This window comes from Cyanistes caeruleus, chromosome 14, assembly GCF_971803275.1.
Source record: "Cyanistes caeruleus chromosome 14, bCyaCae1.hap1.1, whole genome shotgun sequence".
NCBI classification, from domain to species: Eukaryota; Metazoa; Chordata; class Aves; order Passeriformes; family Paridae; genus Cyanistes; species Cyanistes caeruleus.
The window spans coordinates 90502-108406 of record NC_141714.1 but is presented as its reverse complement, the minus strand read 5'-3'; the positions used below and the strand labels follow the sequence as shown (position 1 = coordinate 108406).

General features: G+C 50.4%; 1 long non-coding RNA gene across 1 annotated transcript; it reads left to right on the top strand.

Moving 5' to 3' along the window:
• Positions 1–7168: 7168 nt before the first annotated feature.
• On the top strand, positions 7169–15242 carry LOC147650467 (uncharacterized). The gene is made up of 5 exons (XR_015276226.1): positions 7169–9700; positions 9795–10028; positions 10320–12860; positions 12955–13188; positions 13480–15242. It is a non-coding gene; the product is annotated as an uncharacterized LOC147650467 (long non-coding RNA).
• Positions 15243–17905: the final 2663 nt, after the last annotated feature.

Below are 17905 nucleotides of genomic sequence, written 5' to 3'. Positions count from 1 at the left end.
TCCTGGCGGTGATGTCACAGTGCACGCTCCAGCTAGAACTTCCAGCATCCAGCAACGGCCACAACACAACCCTTGGCTCCTTGTGCCAGCACGCTCTTCATTCACCCTGCTCCAAGCCTACCTCTGTCACCTTGTTGCCACCTGCTCCCTGATTCCCCCAGCAGTCCCCAAAGCTCCCCATCGCTTGGATTTTGCTCTCCATCCCTGCAGGATGTCTGCATTTGTTCCAAAAGAGGTATGGGACTATTCCACGGAGGCGGACACCCCGCAGCTGCCTGGCTGGGCTGGAGCTCTGTGGGACAGGCTGGGAAATTTTGCTACCTCTGCAGGCTGGCACAGACGGAGAGGAGGAGACGGACGTCGATACACAGACTGATAGAGAAGAAGTCATGGAAGTGGACGGAGAGGATACTGGAGAGGAAGAGATGGATGTGGATATGTACGAGACAGAGGAAGAGATGGAGGTGGAAACGAAAGATTATGTTGAAGAGATGGATATTGATCTAAAAGACAAGGAGGAAGACATGGTCTTGGGATGAAGACCGATGCCAGCAGCAGAACAGGCAGGTGCTCCCCACAGGCAGAGTGGGGCCCCTGCTGCCAGCCTGGGGCCGGGCTGGGCACTTCCTGCTCAGGGACACGCTAGCCCATGCACTGGATTCTGCTGGCCATCCCTGGCCTGGCCTGGGCTTCCTGTGGGCCACACAAGCCCTGTTCCAGTGCCTGGGCCACAGCCCCCAGCCAGGCTCCCTTCTGGCAGCAGAGTCCCACTGGGCCTGTGTCCCAGCCCGGCAGCACATGGAACACCCTTCCGTGCCTGACTGCACTGACCGTGCTACTTGTTTTTCTTCCAGGACTTAGGGACATCACAGACACAGATGCCACCCTGCTGTACATACGTTTTACAGTTGTTGTGTTCAGGATAGAGGTTTTAGAGCTTGTTTAAGTTGTCTGTAAATACGTTTCATAGAGTTTTGTTAGAGCTGTTCTCAGGTAAATAGGTTCTATAGTTTGTTGTTGTTGTGGTTGTTGTTGTTGTTGTTGTTACCAATATTCTTACAGTGTAAATATGTGGTGTAGTTCATTCTTGTTCCTTTTCTTCTACAGATAAACAGTCTTTGATTTTCACACCCCAGTTCTCTTTGCATTTTCTTCGGGCACATTTGCAAAGCTGTGGGTTGTTTCGGGAACAATGTTTGCAGGACTCTAAAAAGAGTATCACAACCGCTCTGCCACACTCTCAGCTGCTGCTGCTGCCCCAAAAAGCACTGGCTGGCTTTGCTCACACAATCACAGTTGTGGTGGCATTTCTACCACACCACAGGACAGCGATGTTTTCCCTCTTCTCCTGGAAATACCTACAGCACTTGTGGGTAGCAAGGCAAACATGAGCCTCTTTTAGTGGCCCTTGAAATTGGACATGTGAAATGAGGCACACAAAGCCACAGGCCAGCTGAACCTGGCATCTCTGAATGGGTCTTTACATTCTTCCCAGGAAGATGAATGGCAATCACTATTTTGGCAGGGAGGAAAGTGCATCAGCTAGCAATTTGCTGTAGAAAATGTGCTTTCTGCTCCTCTCACAGCCAAAACTCCTACCCATTTCTTGGAAGTCCTTCTTAGATAAGGACCGTGTTCAACTGAGTGACAGTGAAGCCAAATGGCAATGCCGCAATCAATTGTCCTGTACACAATCTCCTTCATCCACGTGGAAGCTTACTCACGGGCACACAAGAGGACGGAAGAAACCCAAATGCATCGTTGGACATAATAAAGTCAGACGTGTTGAGGGATGAAGAAATCTTGCAGAGATATGGAAAGCTGCCCTGAAAACCCAGTTCGGGGAGAGCCTGAGCTCTTTTGTGCTTCTAGGCCTGAAGATGCTCAGCACCTTTCCCAGATGCTCAGCAGGCAGTAGGATTGTGCCTGAATCTGGCTCTGGAAATGCCAGTGCCTCAACTGAGAGCTGTGGCAAGGATTTCCATTGCATGGAGAGGGGCCACAAGAGTCCTGCAAGAGTCTTTCAGCAGAGCAAACAGCAGCCTGGAGGGTGGGCAATGCTGCATCTGGACCACTGCATGCTCATCCTTCACCACAATGCAGAGCTGCCATGGATCACTTTTTCCATTTGTCCTGTTGGATATGTTTTGGAGAAGTTGTTCTAGGTGGCTTTGGATGGTGATCCAAGTAGGAAGCAGCCATTCGCCTGCTGTGATATCCTTACAACTAGTCCTAACTTCTCATTGCCTTTGGTTTGATTGGGGGTGTTTTATCTGTTTGTTTGATTGGTTTCTTTGGGTTGGTTTCTTTGTGTTTTTCTCTCTTTTGCTTGGAGTTTCTTTTCCTTTTTTAGAAATGACTGGTGAAGTTGGCACAAGCAAACTCCAGAAAACGTAAAGCAGGCTTGACTTTCCAGAAATTGCTTTTGGCTGGCTTTAGCTGCATTCCCCAGGATCACGATCAGCAGTAGATATTTGCAGGTTTTGCTCTGCATCCTCAGCCTGCCCAGGTGTTGTTCAGTGTTTCAGCAGTGGAGAAGACGATGGATATTTTGCTAAACCTCCTTTCAAACAACAAAACTTGGGTTAGCACGACAGAAAAGAAGAGAAGAAAATCTTCGCCAGTTAGAACAGAGCCAGAGTCCCACCATTTCCCCCTCCACTTCTCTTTCTTTTCTACATTTAGAGGTAAAGCTTCCATCTCCAAAAGCTTCCATCTCTCACTTCCTGATGTAGCCATTTGCTACCCTTTAGCCTTGACTGCCACGCATCGGACTGCTGTCCGTGTGGGGCTGGGGATGCTCAGCCTGGAAAGAGAAGGGGGCTGGCGAGGCCTCCCTGCAGCTCTAGGAAAGATGGGCACAGAGAGGAGAAGCCTTTCAACTGCAGGAGTGAGCTTGAAGTTGGATCTAATGAAGCTGCTCTTTTCCACTCCGGCTGCTGGGCCACTGGCCCAGGCTGTGCACAGAGGCTGGGGATGCTCCATCCTTGGCAACATCCAAGGCCAGCTGGGAGCGGGGCTCTGAGCAACCTATTCTAGGGGAAGATCGCTCCGCTTGGAACAAGATGGTCTTTAGGGTCCCTTCCAAGCCCAAGCACCCAGGGATTCCATCATTCATTCTACGGTCTCCGTTGTCCACTTCAGCCTGGGCCTGAACTCCTGGCGGTGATGTCACAGTGCACGCTCCAGCTAGAACTTCCAGCATCCAGCAACGGCCACAACACAACCCTTGGCTCCTTGTGCCAGCACGCTCTTCATTCACCCTGCTCCAAGCCTACCTCTGTCACCTTGTTGCCACCTGCTCCCTGATTCCCCCAGCAGTCCCCAAAGCTCCCCATCGCTTGGATTTTGCTCTCCATCCCTGCAGGATGTCTGCATTTGTTCCAAAAGAGGTATGGGACTATTCCACGGAGGCGGACACCCCGCAGCTGCCTGGCTGGGCTGGAGCTCTGTGGGACAGGCTGGGAAATTTTGCTACCTCTGCAGGCTGGCACAGACGGAGAGGAGGAGACGGACGTCGATACACAGACTGATAGAGAAGAAGCCATGGAAGTGGACGGAGAGGATACTGGAGAGGAAGAGATGGATGTGGATATGTACGAGACAGAGGAAGAGATGGAGGTGGAAACGAAAGATTATGTTGAAGAGATGGATATTGATCTAAAAGACAAGGAGGAAGACATGGTCTTGGGATGAAGACCGATGCCAGCAGCAGAACAGGCAGGTGCTCCCCACAGGCAGAGTGGGGCCCCTGCTGCCAGCCTGGGGCCGGGCTGGGCACTTCCTGCTCAGGGACACGCTAGCCCATGCACTGGATTCTGCTGGCCATCCCTGGCCTGGCCTGGGCTTCCTGTGGGCCACACAAGCCCTGTTCCAGTGCCTGGGCCACAGCCCCCAGCCAGGCTCCCTTCTGGCAGCAGAGTCCCACTGGGCCTGTGTCCCAGCCCGGCAGCACATGGAACACCCTTCCGTGCCTGACTGCACTGACCGTGCTACTTGTTTTTCTTCCAGGACTTAGGGACATCACAGACACAGATGCCACCCTGCTGTACATACGTTTTACAGTTGTTGTGTTCAGGATAGAGGTTTTAGAGCTTGTTTAAGTTGTCTGTAAATACGTTTCATAGAGTTTTGTTAGAGCTGTTCTCAGGTAAATAGGTTCTATAGTTTGTTGTTGTTGTGGTTGTTGTTGTTGTTGTTGTTACCAATATTCTTACAGTGTAAATATGTGGTGTAGTTCATTCTTGTTCCTTTTCTTCTACAGATAAACAGTCTTTGATTTTCACACCCCAGTTCTCTTTGCATTTTCTTCGGGCACATTTGCAAAGCTGTGGGTTGTTTCGGGAACAATGTTTGCAGGACTCTAAAAAGAGTATCACAACCGCTCTGCCACACTCTCAGCTGCTGCTGCTGCCCCAAAAAGCACTGGCTGGCTTTGCTCACACAATCACAGTTGTGGTGGCATTTCTACCACACCACAGGACAGCGATGTTTTCCCTCTTCTCCTGGAAATACCTACAGCACTTGTGGGTAGCAAGGCAAACATGAGCCTCTTTTAGTGGCCCTTGAAATTGGACATGTGAAATGAGGCACACAAAGCCACAGGCCAGCTGAACCTGGCATCTCTGAATGGGTCTTTACATTCTTCCCAGGAAGATGAATGGCAATCACTATTTTGGCAGGGAGGAAAGTGCATCAGCTAGCAATTTGCTGTAGAAAATGTGCTTTCTGCTCCTCTCACAGCCAAAACTCCTACCCATTTCTTGGAAGTCCTTCTTAGATAAGGACCGTGTTCAACTGAGTGACAGTGAAGCCAAATGGCAATGCCGCAATCAATTGTCCTGTACACAATCTCCTTCATCCACGTGGAAAGTTACTCACGGGCACACAAGAGGACGGAAGAAACCCAAATGCATCGTTGGACATAATAAAGTCAGACGTGTTGAGGGATGAAGAAATCTTGCAGAGATATGGAAAGCTGCCCTGAAAACCCAGTTCGGGGAGAGCCTGAGCTCTTTTGTGCTTCTAGGCCTGAAGATGCTCAGCACCTTTCCCAGATGCTCAGCAGGCAGTAGGATTGTGCCTGAATCTGGCTCTGGAAATGCCAGTGCCTCAACTGAGAGCTGTGGCAAGGATTTCCATTGCATGGAGAGGGGCCACAAGAGTCCTGCAAGAGTCTTTCAGCAGAGCAAACAGCAGCCTGGAGGGTGGGCAGTGCTGCATCTGGACCACTGCATGCTCATCCTTCACCACAATGCAGAGCTGCCATGGATCACTTTTTCCATTTCTCCTGTTGGATATGTTTTGGAGAAGTTGTTCTAGGTGGCTTTGGATGGTGATCCAAGTAGGAAGCAGCCATTCGCCTGCTGTGATATCCTTACAACTAGTCCTAACTTCTCATTGCCTTTGGTTTGATTGGGGGTGTTTTATCTGTTTGTTTGATTGGTTTCTTTGGGTTGGTTTCTTTGTGTTTTTCTCTCTTTTGCTTGGAGTTTCTTTTCCTTTTTTAGAAATGACTGGTGAAGTTGGCACAAGCAAACTCCAGAAAACGTAAAGCAGGCTTGACTTTCCAGAAATTGCTTTTGGCTGGCTTTAGCTGCATTCCCCAGGATCACGATCAGCAGTAGATATTTGCAGGTTTTGCTCTGCATCCTCAGTTTGCCCAGGTGTTGTTCAGTGTTTCAGCAATGGAGAAGATGATGGATATTTTGCTAAACCTCCTTTCAAACAACAAAACTTGGGTTAGCACGACAGAAAAGAAGAAAAGAAAATCCTCGCCAGTTAGAACAGATTCAGAGTCCCACCATTTCCCCCTCCACTTTTCTTTCTTTTCTACATTTAGAGGTAAAGCTTCCATCTCCAAAAGCTTCCATCTCTCACTTCCTGATGTAGCCATTTGCTACCCTTTAGCCTTGACTGCCACGCATCGGACTGCTGTCCGTGTGGGGCTGGGGATGCTCAGCCTGGAAAGAGAAGGGGGCTGGCGAGGCCTCCCTGCAGCTCTAGGAAAGATGGGCACAGGGAGGAGAAGCCTTTCAACTGCAGGAGTGAGCTTGAAGTTGGATCTAATGAAGCTGCTCTTTTCCACTCCGGCTGCTGGGCCACTGGCCCAGGCTGTGCACAGAGGCTGGGGATGCTCCATCCTTGGCAACATCCAAGGCCAGCTGGGAGCGGGGCTCTGAGCAACCTATTCTAGGGGAAGATCGCTCCGCTTGGAACAAGATGGTCTTTAGGGTCCCTTCCAAGCCCAAGCACCCAGGGATTCCATCATTCATTCTACGGTCTCCGTTGTCCACTTCAGCCTGGGCCTGAACTCCTGGCGGTGATGTCACAGTGCACGCTCCAGCTAGAACTTCCAGCATCCAGCAACGGCCACAACACAACCCTTGGCTCCTTGTGCCAGCACGCTCTTCATTCACCCTGCTCCAAGCCTACCCCTGTCACCTTGTTGCCACCTGCTCCCTGATTCCCCCAGCAGTCCCCAAAGCTCCCCATCGCTTGGATTTTGCTCTCCATCCCTGCAGGATGTCTGCATTTGTTCCAAAAGAGGTATGGTACTATTCCACGGAAGCGGACACCCCGCAGCTGCCTGGCTGGGCTGGAGCTCTGTGGGACAGGCTGGGAAATTTTGCTACCTCTGCAGGCTGGCACAGACGGAGAGGAGAAGACGGACGTCGATACACAGACTGATAGAGAAGAAGCCATGGAAGTGGACGGAGAGGATACTGGAGAGGAAGAGATGGATGTGGATATGTACGAGACAGAGGAAGAGATGGAGGTGGAAACGAAAGATTATGTTGAAGAGATGGATATTGATCTAAAAGACAAGGAGGAAGACATGGTCTTGGGATGAAGACCGATGCCAGCAGCAGAACAGGCAGGTGCTCCCCACAGGCAGAGTGGGGCCCCTGCTGCCAGCCTGGGGCCGGGCTGGGCACTTCCTGCTCAGGGACACGCTAGCCCATGCACTGGATTCTGCTGGCCATCCCTGGCCTGGCCTGGGCTTCCTGTGGGCCACACAAGCCCTGTTCCAGTGCCTGGGCCACAGCCCCCAGCCAGGCTCCCTTCTGGCAGCAGAGTCCCACTGGGCCAGTGTCCCAGCCCGGCAGCACATGGAACACCCTTCCGTGCCTGACTGCACTGACCGTGCTACTTGTTTTTCTTCCAGGACTTAGGGACATCACAGACACAGATGCCACCCTGCTGTACATACGTTTTACAGTTGTTGTGTTCAGGATAGAGGTTTTAGAGCTTGTTTAAGTTGTCTGTAAATACGTTTCATAGAGTTTTGTTAGAGCTGTTCTCAGGTAAATAGGTTCTATAGTTTGTTGTTGTTGTTGTTGTTGTTGTTGTTACCAATATTCTTACAGTGTAAATATGTGGTGTAGTTCATTCTTGTTCCTTTTCTTCCACAGATAAACAGTCTTTGATTTTCACACCCCAGTTCTCTTTGCATTTTCTTCGGTCATGTTTGCAAAGCTGTGGGTTGTTTCGGGAACAATGTTTGCAGGACTCTAAAAAGAGTATCACAACCGCTCTGCCACACTCTCAGCTGCTGCTGCTGCCCCAAAAAGCACTGGCTGGCTTTGCTCACACAATCACAGTTGTGGTGGCATTTCTACCACACCACAGGACAGCGATGTTTTCCCTCTTCTCCTGGAAATACCTACAGCACTTGTGGGTAGCAAGGCAAACATGAGCCTCTTTTAGTGGCCCTTGAAATTGGACATGTGAAATGAGGCACACAAAGCCACAGGCCAGCTGAACCTGGCATCTCTGAATGGGTCTTTACATTCTTCCCAGGAAGATGACTGGCAATCACTATTTTGGCAGGGAGGAAAGTGCATCAGCTAGCAATTTGCTGTAGAAAATGTGCTTTCTGCTCCTCTCACAGCCAAAACTCCTACCCATTTCTTGGAAGTCCTTCTTAGATAAGGACCGTGTTCAACTGAGTGACAGTGAAGCCAAATGGCAATGCCGCAATCAATTGTCCTGTACACAATCTCCTTCATCCACGTGGAAGGTTACTCACGAGCACACAAGAGGACGGAAGAAACCCAAATGCATCGTTGGACATAATAAAGTCAGACGTGTTGAGGGATGAAGAAATCTTGCAGAGATATGGAAAGCTGCCCTGAAAACCCAGTTCAGGGAGAGCCTGAGCTCTTTTGTGCTTCTAGGCCTGAAGATGCTCAGCACCTTTCCCAGATGCTCAGCAGGCAGTAGGATTGTGCCTGAATCTGGCTCTGGAAATGCCAGTGCCTCAACTGAGAGCTGTGGCAAGGATTTCCATTGCATGGAGAGGGGCCACAAGAGTCCTGCAAGAGTCTTTCAGCAGAGCAAACAGCAGCCTGGAGGGTGGGTAATGCTGCATCTGGACCACTGCATGCTCATCCTTCACCACAATGCAGAGCTGCCATGGATCACTTTTTCCATTTGTCCAGTTGGATACGTTTTGGAGAAGTTGTTCTAGGTGGCTTTGGATGGTGATCCAAGTAGGAAGCAGCCATTCGCCTGCTGTGATATCCTTACAACTAGTCCTAACTTCTCATTGCCTTTGGTTTGATTGGGGGTGTTTTATCTGTTTGTTTGATTGGTTTCTTTGGGTTGGTTTCTTTGTGTTTTTCTCTCTTTTGCTTGGAGTTTCTTTTCCTTTTTTAGAAATGACTGGTGAAGTTGGCACAAGCAAACTCCAGAAAACGTAAAGCAGGCTTGACTTTCCAGAAATTGCTTTTGGCTGGCTTTAGCTGCATTCCCCAGGATCACGATCAGCAGTAGACATTTGCAGGTTTTGCTCTGCATCCTCAGCCTGCCCAGGTGTTGTTCAGTGTTTCAGCAGTGGAGAAGACGATGGATATTTTGCTAAACCTCCTTTCAAACAACAAAACTTGGGTTAGCACGACAGAAAAGAAGAGAAGAAAATCTTCGCCAGTTAGAACAGAGCCAGAGTCCCACCATTTCCCCCTCCACTTCTCTTTCTTTTCTACATTTAGAGGTAAAGCTTCCATCTCCAAAAGCTTCCATCTCTCACTTCCTGATGTAGCCATTTGCTACCCTTTAGCCTTGACTGCCACGCATCGGACTGCTGTCCGTGTGGGGCTGGGGATGCTCAGCCTGGAAAGAGAAGGGGGCTGGCGAGGCCTCCCTGCAGCTCTAGGAAAGATGGGCACAGGGAGGAGAAGCCTTTCAACTGCAGGAGTGAGCTTGAAGTTGGATCTAATGAAGCTGCTCTTTTCCACTCCGGCTGCTGGGCCACTGGCCCAGGCTGTGCACAGAGGCTGGGGATGCTCCATCCTTGGCAACATCCAAGGCCAGCTGGGAGCGGGGCTCTGAGCAACCTATTCTAGGGGAAGATCGCTCCGCTTGGAACAAGATGGTCTTTAGGGTCCCTTCCAAGCCCAAGCACCCAGGGATTCCATCATTCATTCTACGGTCTCCGTTGTCCACTTCAGCCTGGGCCTGAACTCCTGGCGGTGATGTCACAGTGCACGCTCCAGCTAGAACTTCCAGCATCCAGCAACGGCCACAACACAACCCTTGGCTCCTTGTGCCAGCACGCTCTTCATTCACCCTGCTCCAAGCCTACCCCTGTCACCTTCTTGCCACCTGCTCCCTGATTCCCCCAGCAGTCCCCAAAGCTCCCCATTGCTTGGATTTTGCTCTCCATCCCTGCAGGATGTCTGCATTTGTTCCAAAAGAGGTATGGTACTATTCCACGGAGGCGGACACCCCGCAGCTGCCTGGCTGGGCTGGAGCTCTGTGGGACAGGCTGGGAAATTTTGCTACCTCTGCAGGCTGGCACAGACGGAGAGGAGGAGACGGACGTCGATACACAGACTGATAGAGAAGAAGCCATGGAAGTGGACGGAGAGGATACTGGAGAGCAAGAGATGGATGTGGATATGTACGAGACAGAGGAAGAGATGGAGGTGGAAACGAAAGATTATGTTGAAGAGATGGATATTGATCTAAAAGACAAGGAGGAAGACATGGTCTTGGGATGAAGACCGATGCCAGCAGCAGAACAGGCAGGTGCTCCCCACAGGCAGAGTGGGGCCCCTGCTGCCAGCCTGGGGCCGGGCTGGGCACTTCCTGCTCAGGGACACGCTAGCCCATGCACTGGATTCTGCTGGCCATCCCTGGCCTGGCCTGGGCTTGCTGTGGGCCACACAAGCCCTGTTCCAGTGCCTGGGCCACAGCCCCCAGCCAGGCTCCCTTCTGGCAGCAGAGTCCCACTGGGCCAGTGTCCCAGCCCGGCAGCACATGGAACACCCTTCCGTGCCTGACTGCACTGACCGTGCTACTTGTTTTTCTTCCAGGACTTAGGGACATCACAGACACAGATGCCACCCTGCTGTACATACGTTTTACAGTTGTTGTGTTCAGGATAGAGGTTTTAGAGCTTGTTTAAGTTGTCTGTAAATACGTTTCATAGAGTTTTGTTAGAGCTGTTCTCAGGTAAATAGGTTCTATAGTTTGTTGTTGTTGTTGTGGTTGTTGTTGTTGTTGTTGTTACCAATATTCTTACAGTGTAAATATGTGGTGTAGTTCATTCTTGTTCCTTTTCTTCTACAGATAAACAGTCTTTGATTTTCACACCCCAGTTCTCTTTGCATTTTCTTCGGGCACATTTGCAAAGCTGTGGGTTGTTTCGGGAACAATGTTTGCAGGACTCTAAAAAGAGTATCACAACCGCTCTGCCACACTCTCAGCTGCTGCTGCTGCCCCAAAAAGCACTGGCTGGCTTTGCTCACACAATCACAGTTGTGGTGGCATTTCTACCACACCACAGGACAGCGATGTTTTCCCTCTTCTCCTGGAAATACCTACAGCACTTGTGGGTAGCAAGGCAAACATGAGCCTCTTTTAGTGGCCCTTGAAATTGGACATGTGAAATGAGGCACACAAAGCCACAGGCCAGCTGAACCTGGCATCTCTGAATGGGTCTTTACATTCTTCCCAGGAAGATGAATGGCAATCACTATTTTGGCAGGGAGGAAAGTGCATCAGCTAGCAATTTGCTGTAGAAAATGTGCTTTCTGCTCCTCTCACAGCCAAAACTCCTACCCATTTCTTGGAAGTCCTTCTTAGATAAGGACCGTGTTCAACTGAGTGACAGTGAAGCCAAATGGCAATGCCGCAATCAATTGTCCTGTACACAATCTCCTTCATCCACGTGGAAGCTTACTCACGGGCACACAAGAGGACGGAAGAAACCCAAATGCATCGTTGGACATAATAAAGTCAGACGTGTTGAGGGATGAAGAAATCTTGCAGAGATACGGAAAGCTGCCCTGAAAACCCAGTTCGGGGAGAGCCTGAGCTCTTTTGTGCTTCTAGGCCTGAAGATGCTCAGCACCTTTCCCAGATGCTCAGCAGGCAGTAGGATTGTGCCTGAATCTGGCTCTGGAAATGCCAGTGCCTCAACTGAGAGCTGTGGCAAGGATTTCCATTGCATGGAGAGGGGCCACAAGAGTCCTGCAAGAGTCTTTCAGCAGAGCAAACAGCAGCCTGGAGGGTGGGCAATGCTGCATCTGGACCACTGCATGCTCATCCTTCACCACAATGCAGAGCTGCCATGGATCACTTTTTCCATTTGTCCTGTTGGATATGTTTTGGAGAAGTTGTTCTAGGTGGCTTTGGATGGTGATCCAAGTAGGAAGCAGCCATTCGCCTGCTGTGATATCCTTACAACTAGTCCTAACTTCTCATTGCCTTTGGTTTGATTGGGGGTGTTTTATCTGTTTGTTTGATTGGTTTCTTTGGGTTGGTTTCTTTGTGTTTTTCTCTGTTTTGCTTGGAGTTTCTTTTCCTTTTTTAGAAATGACTGGTGAAGTTGGCACAAGCAAACTCCAGAAAACGTAAAGCAGGCTTGACTTTCCAGAAATTGCTTTTGGCTGGCTTTAGCTGCATTCCCCAGGATCACGATCAGCAGTAGACATTTGCAGGTTTTGCTCTGCATCCTCAGCCTGCCCAGGTGTTGTTCAGTGTTTCAGCAGTGGAGAAGACGATGGATATTTTGCTAAACCTCCTTTCAAACAACAAAACTTGGGTTAGCACGACAGAAAAGAAGAGAAGAAAATCTTCGCCAGTTAGAACAGAGCCAGAGTCCCACCATTTCCCCCTCCACTTCTCTTTCTTTTCTACATTTAGAGGTAAAGCTTCCATCTCCAAAAGCTTCCATCTCTCACTTCCTGATGTAGCCATTTGCTACCCTTTAGCCTTGACTGCCACGCATCGGACTGCTGTCCGTGTGGGGCTGGGGATGCTCAGCCTGGAAAGAGAAGGGGGCTGGCGAGGCCTCCCTGCAGCTCTAGGAAAGATGGGCACAGGGAGGAGAAGCCTTTCAACTGCAGGAGTGAGCTTGAAGTTGGATCTAATGAAGCTGCTCTTTTCCACTCCGGCTGCTGGGCCACTGGCCCAGGCTGTGCACAGAGGCTGGGGATGCTCCATCCTTGGCAACATCCAAGGCCAGCTGGGAGCGGGGCTCTGAGCAACCTATTCTAGGGGAAGATCGCTCCGCTTGGAACAAGATGGTCTTTAGGGTCCCTTCCAAGCCCAAGCACCCAGGGATTCCATCATTCATTCTACGGTCTCCGTTGTCCACTTCAGCCTGGGCCTGAACTCCTGGCGGTGATGTCACAGTGCACGCTCCAGCTAGAACTTCCAGCATCCAGCAACGGCCACAACACAACCCTTGGCTCCTTGTGCCAGCACGCTCTTCATTCACCCTGCTCCAAGCCTACCCCTGTCACCTTGTTGCCACCTGCTCCCTGATTCCCCCAGCAGTCCCCAAAGCTCCCCATCGCTTGGATTTTGCTCTCCATCCCTGCAGGATGTCTGCATTTGTTCCAAAAGAGGTATGGTACTATTCCACGGAGGCGGACACCCCGCAGCTGCCTGGCTGGGCTGGAGCTCTGTGGGACAGGCTGGGAAATTTTGCTACCTCTGCAGGCTGGCACAGACGGAGAGGAGGAGACGGACGTCGATACACAGACTGATAGAGAAGAAGCCATGGAAGTGGACGGAGAGGATACTGGAGAGCAAGAGATGGATGTGGATATGTACGAGACAGAGGAAGAGATGGAGGTGGAAACGAAAGATTATGTTGAAGAGATGGATATTGATCTAAAAGACAAGGAGGAAGACATGGTCTTGGGATGAAGACCGATGCCAGCAGCAGAACAGGCAGGTGCTCCCCACAGGCAGAGTGGGGCCCCTGCTGCCAGCCTGGGGCCGGGCTGGGCACTTCCTGCTCAGGGACACGCTAGCCCATGCACTGGATTCTGCTGGCCATCCCTGGCCTGGCCTGGGCTTCCTGTGGGCCACACAAGCCCTGTTCCAGTGCCTGGGCCACAGCCCCCAGCCAGGCTCCCTTCTGGCAGCAGAGTCCCACTGGGCCAGTGTCCCAGCCCGGCAGCACATGGAACACCCTTCCGTGCCTGACTGCACTGACCGTGCTACTTGTTTTTCTTCCAGGACTTAGGGACATCACAGACACAGATGCCACCCTGCTGTACATACGTTTTACAGTTGTTGTGTTCAGGATAGAGGTTTTAGAGCTTGTTTAAGTTGTCTGTAAATACGTTTCATAGAGTTTTGTTAGAGCTGTTCTCAGGTAAATAGGTTCTATAGTTTGTTGTTGTTGTTGTGGTTGTTGTTGTTGTTGTTGTTACCAATATTCTTACAGTGTAAATATGTGGTGTAGTTCATTCTTGTTCCTTTTCTTCTACAGATAAACAGTCTTTGATTTTCACACCCCAGTTCTCTTTGCATTTTCTTCGGGCACATTTGCAAAGCTGTGGGTTGTTTCGGGAACAATGTTTGCAGGACTCTAAAAAGAGTATCACAACCGCTCTGCCACACTCTCAGCTGCTGCTGCTGCCCCAAAAAGCACTGGCTGGCTTTGCTCACACAATCACAGTTGTGGTGGCATTTCTACCACACCACAGGACAGCGATGTTTTCCCTCTTCTCCTGGAAATACCTACAGCACTTGTGGGTAGCAAGGCAAACATGAGCCTCTTTTAGTGGCCCTTGAAATTGGACATGTGAAATGAGGCACACAAAGCCACAGGCCAGCTGAACCTGGCATCTCTGAATGGGTCTTTACATTCTTCCCAGGAAGATGAATGGCAATCACTATTTTGGCAGGGAGGAAAGTGCATCAGCTAGCAATTTGCTGTAGAAAATGTGCTTTCTGCTCCTCTCACAGCCAAAACTCCTACCCATTTCTTGGAAGTCCTTCTTAGATAAGGACCGTGTTCAACTGAGTGACAGTGAAGCCAAATGGCAATGCCGCAATCAATTGTCCTGTACACAATCTCCTTCATCCACGTGGAAGCTTACTCACGGGCACACAAGAGGACGGAAGAAACCCAAATGCATCGTTGGACATAATAAAGTCAGACGTGTTGAGGGATGAAGAAATCTTGCAGAGATATGGAAAGCTGCCCTGAAAACCCAGTTCGGGGAGAGCCTGAGCTCTTTTGTGCTTCTAGGCCTGAAGATGCTCAGCACCTTTCCCAGATGCTCAGCAGGCAGTAGGATTGTGCCTGAATCTGGCTCTGGAAATGCCAGTGCCTCAACTGAGAGCTGTGGCAAGGATTTCCATTGCATGGAGAGGGGCCACAAGAGTCCTGCAAGAGTCTTTCAGCAGAGCAAACAGCAGCCTGGAGGGTGGGCAATGCTGCATCTGGACCACTGCATGCTCATCCTTCACCACAATGCAGAGCTGCCATGGATCACTTTTTCCATTTGTCCTGTTGGATATGTTTTGGAGAAGTTGTTCTAGGTGGCTTTGGATGGTGATCCAAGTAGGAAGCAGCCATTCGCCTGCTGTGATATCCTTACAACTAGTCCTAACTTCTCATTGCCTTTGGTTTGATTGGGGGTGTTTTATCTGTTTGTTTGATTGGTTTCTTTGGGTTGGTTTCTTTGTGTTTTTCTCTCTTTTGCTTGGAGTTTCTTTTCCTTTTTTAGAAATGACTGGTGAAGTTGGCACAAGCAAACTCCAGAAAACGTAAAGCAGGCTTGACTTTCCAGAAATTGCTTTTGGCTGGCTTTAGCTGCATTCCCCAGGATCACGATCAGCAGTAGATATTTGCAGGTTTTGCTCTGCATTCTCAGCCTGCCCAGGTGTTGTTCAGTGTTTCAGCAGTGGAGAAGACGATGGATATTTTGCTAAACCTCCTTTCAAACAACAAAACTTGGGTTAGCACGACAGAAAAGAAGAGAAGAAAATCTTCGCCAGTTAGAACAGAGCCAGAGTCCCACCATTTCCCCCTCCACTTCTCTTTCTTTTCTACATTTAGAGGTAAAGCTTCCATCTCCAAAAGCTTCCATCTCTCACTTCCTGATGTAGCCATTTGCTACCCTTTAGCCTTGACTGCCACGCATGGGACTGCTGTCCGTGTGGGGCTGGGGATGCTCAGCCTGGAAAGAGAAGGGGGCTGGCGAGGCCTCCCTGCAGCTCTAGGAAAGATGGGCACAGGGAGGAGAAGCCTTTCAACTGCAGGAGTGAGCTTGAAGTTGGATCTAATGAAGCTGCTCTTTTCCACTCCGGCTGCTGGGCCACTGGCCCAAGCTGTGCACAGAGGCTGGGGATGCTCCATCCTTGGCAACATCCAAGGCCAGCTGGGAGCGGGGCTCTGAGCAACCTATTCTAGGGGAAGATCGCTCCGCTTGGAACAAGATGGTCTTTAGGGTCCCTTCCAAGCCCAAGCACCCAGGGATTCCATCATTCATTCTACGGTCTCCGTTGTCCACTTCAGCCTGGGCCTGAACTCCTGGCGGTGATGTCACAGTGCACGCTCCAGCTAGAACTTCCAGCATCCAGCAACGGCCACAACACAACCCTTGGCTCCTTGTGCCAGCACGCTCTTCATTCACCCTGCTCCAAGCCTACCCCTGTCACCTTGTTGCCACCTGCTCCCTGATTCCCCCAGCAGTCCCCAAAGCTCCCCATCGCTTGGATTTTGCTCTCCATCCCTGCAGGATGTCTGCATTTGTTCCAAAAGAGGTATGGTACTATTCCACGGAGGCGGACACCCCGCAGCTGCCTGGCTGGGCTGGAGCTCTGTGGGACAGGCTGGGAAATTTTGCTACCTCTGCAGGCTGGCACAGACGGAGAGGAGGAGACGGACGTCGATACACAGACTGATAGAGAAGAAGCCATGGAAGTGGACGGAGAGGATACTGGAGAGCAAGAGATGGATGTGGATATGTACGAGACAGAGGAAGAGATGGAGGTGGAAACGAAAGATTATGTTGAAGAGATGGATATTGATCTAAAAGACAAGGAGGAAGACATGGTCTTGGGATGAAGACCGATGCCAGCAGCAGAACAGGCAGGTGCTCCCCACAGGCAGAGTGGGGCCCCTGCTGCCAGCCTGGGGCCGGGCTGGGCACTTCCTGCTCAGGGACACGCTAGCCCATGCACTGGATTCTGCTGGCCATCCCTGGCCTGGCCTGGGCTTGCTGTGGGCCACACAAGCCCTGTTCCAGTGCCTGGGCCACAGCCCCCAGCCAGGCTCCCTTCTGGCAGCAGAGTCCCACTGGGCCAGTGTCCCAGCCCGGCAGCACATGGAACACCCTTCCGTGCCTGACTGCACTGACCGTGCTACTTGTTTTTCTTCCAGGACTTAGGGACATCACAGACACAGATGCCACCCTGCTGTACATACGTTTTACAGTTGTTGTGTTCAGGATAGAGGTTTTAGAGCTTGTTTAAGTTGTCTGTAAATACGTTTCATAGAGTTTTGTTAGAGCTGTTCTCAGGTAAATAGGTTCTATAGTTTGTTGTTGTTGTTGTGGTTGTTGTTGTTGTTGTTGTTACCAATATTCTTACAGTGTAAATATGTGGTGTAGTTCATTCTTGTTCCTTTTCTTCTACAGATAAACAGTCTTTGATTTTCACACCCCAGTTCTCTTTGCATTTTCTTCGGGCACATTTGCAAAGCTGTGGGTTGTTTCGGGAACAATGTTTGCAGGACTCTAAAAAGAGTATCACAACCGCTCTGCCACACTCTCAGCTGCTGCTGCTGCCCCAAAAAGCACTGGCTGGCTTTGCTCACACAATCACAGTTGTGGTGGCATTTCTACCACACCACAGGACAGCGATGTTTTCCCTCTTCTCCTGGAAATACCTACAGCACTTGTGGGTAGCAAGGCAAACATGAGCCTCTTTTAGTGGCCCTTGAAATTGGACATGTGAAATGAGGCACACAAAGCCACAGGCCAGCTGAACCTGGCATCTCTGAATGGGTCTTTACATTCTTCCCAGGAAGATGAATGGCAATCACTATTTTGGCAGGGAGGAAAGTGCATCAGCTAGCAATTTGCTGTAGAAAATGTGCTTTCTGCTCCTCTCACAGCCAAAACTCCTACCCATTTCTTGGAAGTCCTTCTTAGATAAGGACCGTGTTCAACTGAGTGACAGTGAAGCCAAATGGCAATGCCGCAATCAATTGTCCTGTACACAATCTCCTTCATCCACGTGGAAGCTTACTCACGGGCACACAAGAGGACGGAAGAAACCCAAATGCATCGTTGGACATAATAAAGTCAAACGTGTTGAGGGATGAAGAAATCTTGCAGAGATATGGAAAGCTGCCCTGAAAACCCAGTTCGGGGAGAGCCTGAGCTCTTTTGTGCTTCTAGGCCTGAAGATGCTCAGCAGCTTTCCCAGATGCTCAGCAGGCAGTAGGATTGTGCCTGAATCTGGCTCTGGAAATGCCAGTGCCTCAACTGAGAGCTGTGGCAAGGATTTCCATTGCATGGAGAGGGGCCACAAGAGTCCTGCAAGAGTCTTTCAGCAGAGCAAACAGCAGCCTGGAGGGTGGGCAATGCTGCATCTGGACCACTGCATGCTCATCCTTCACCACAATGCAGAGCTGCCATGGATC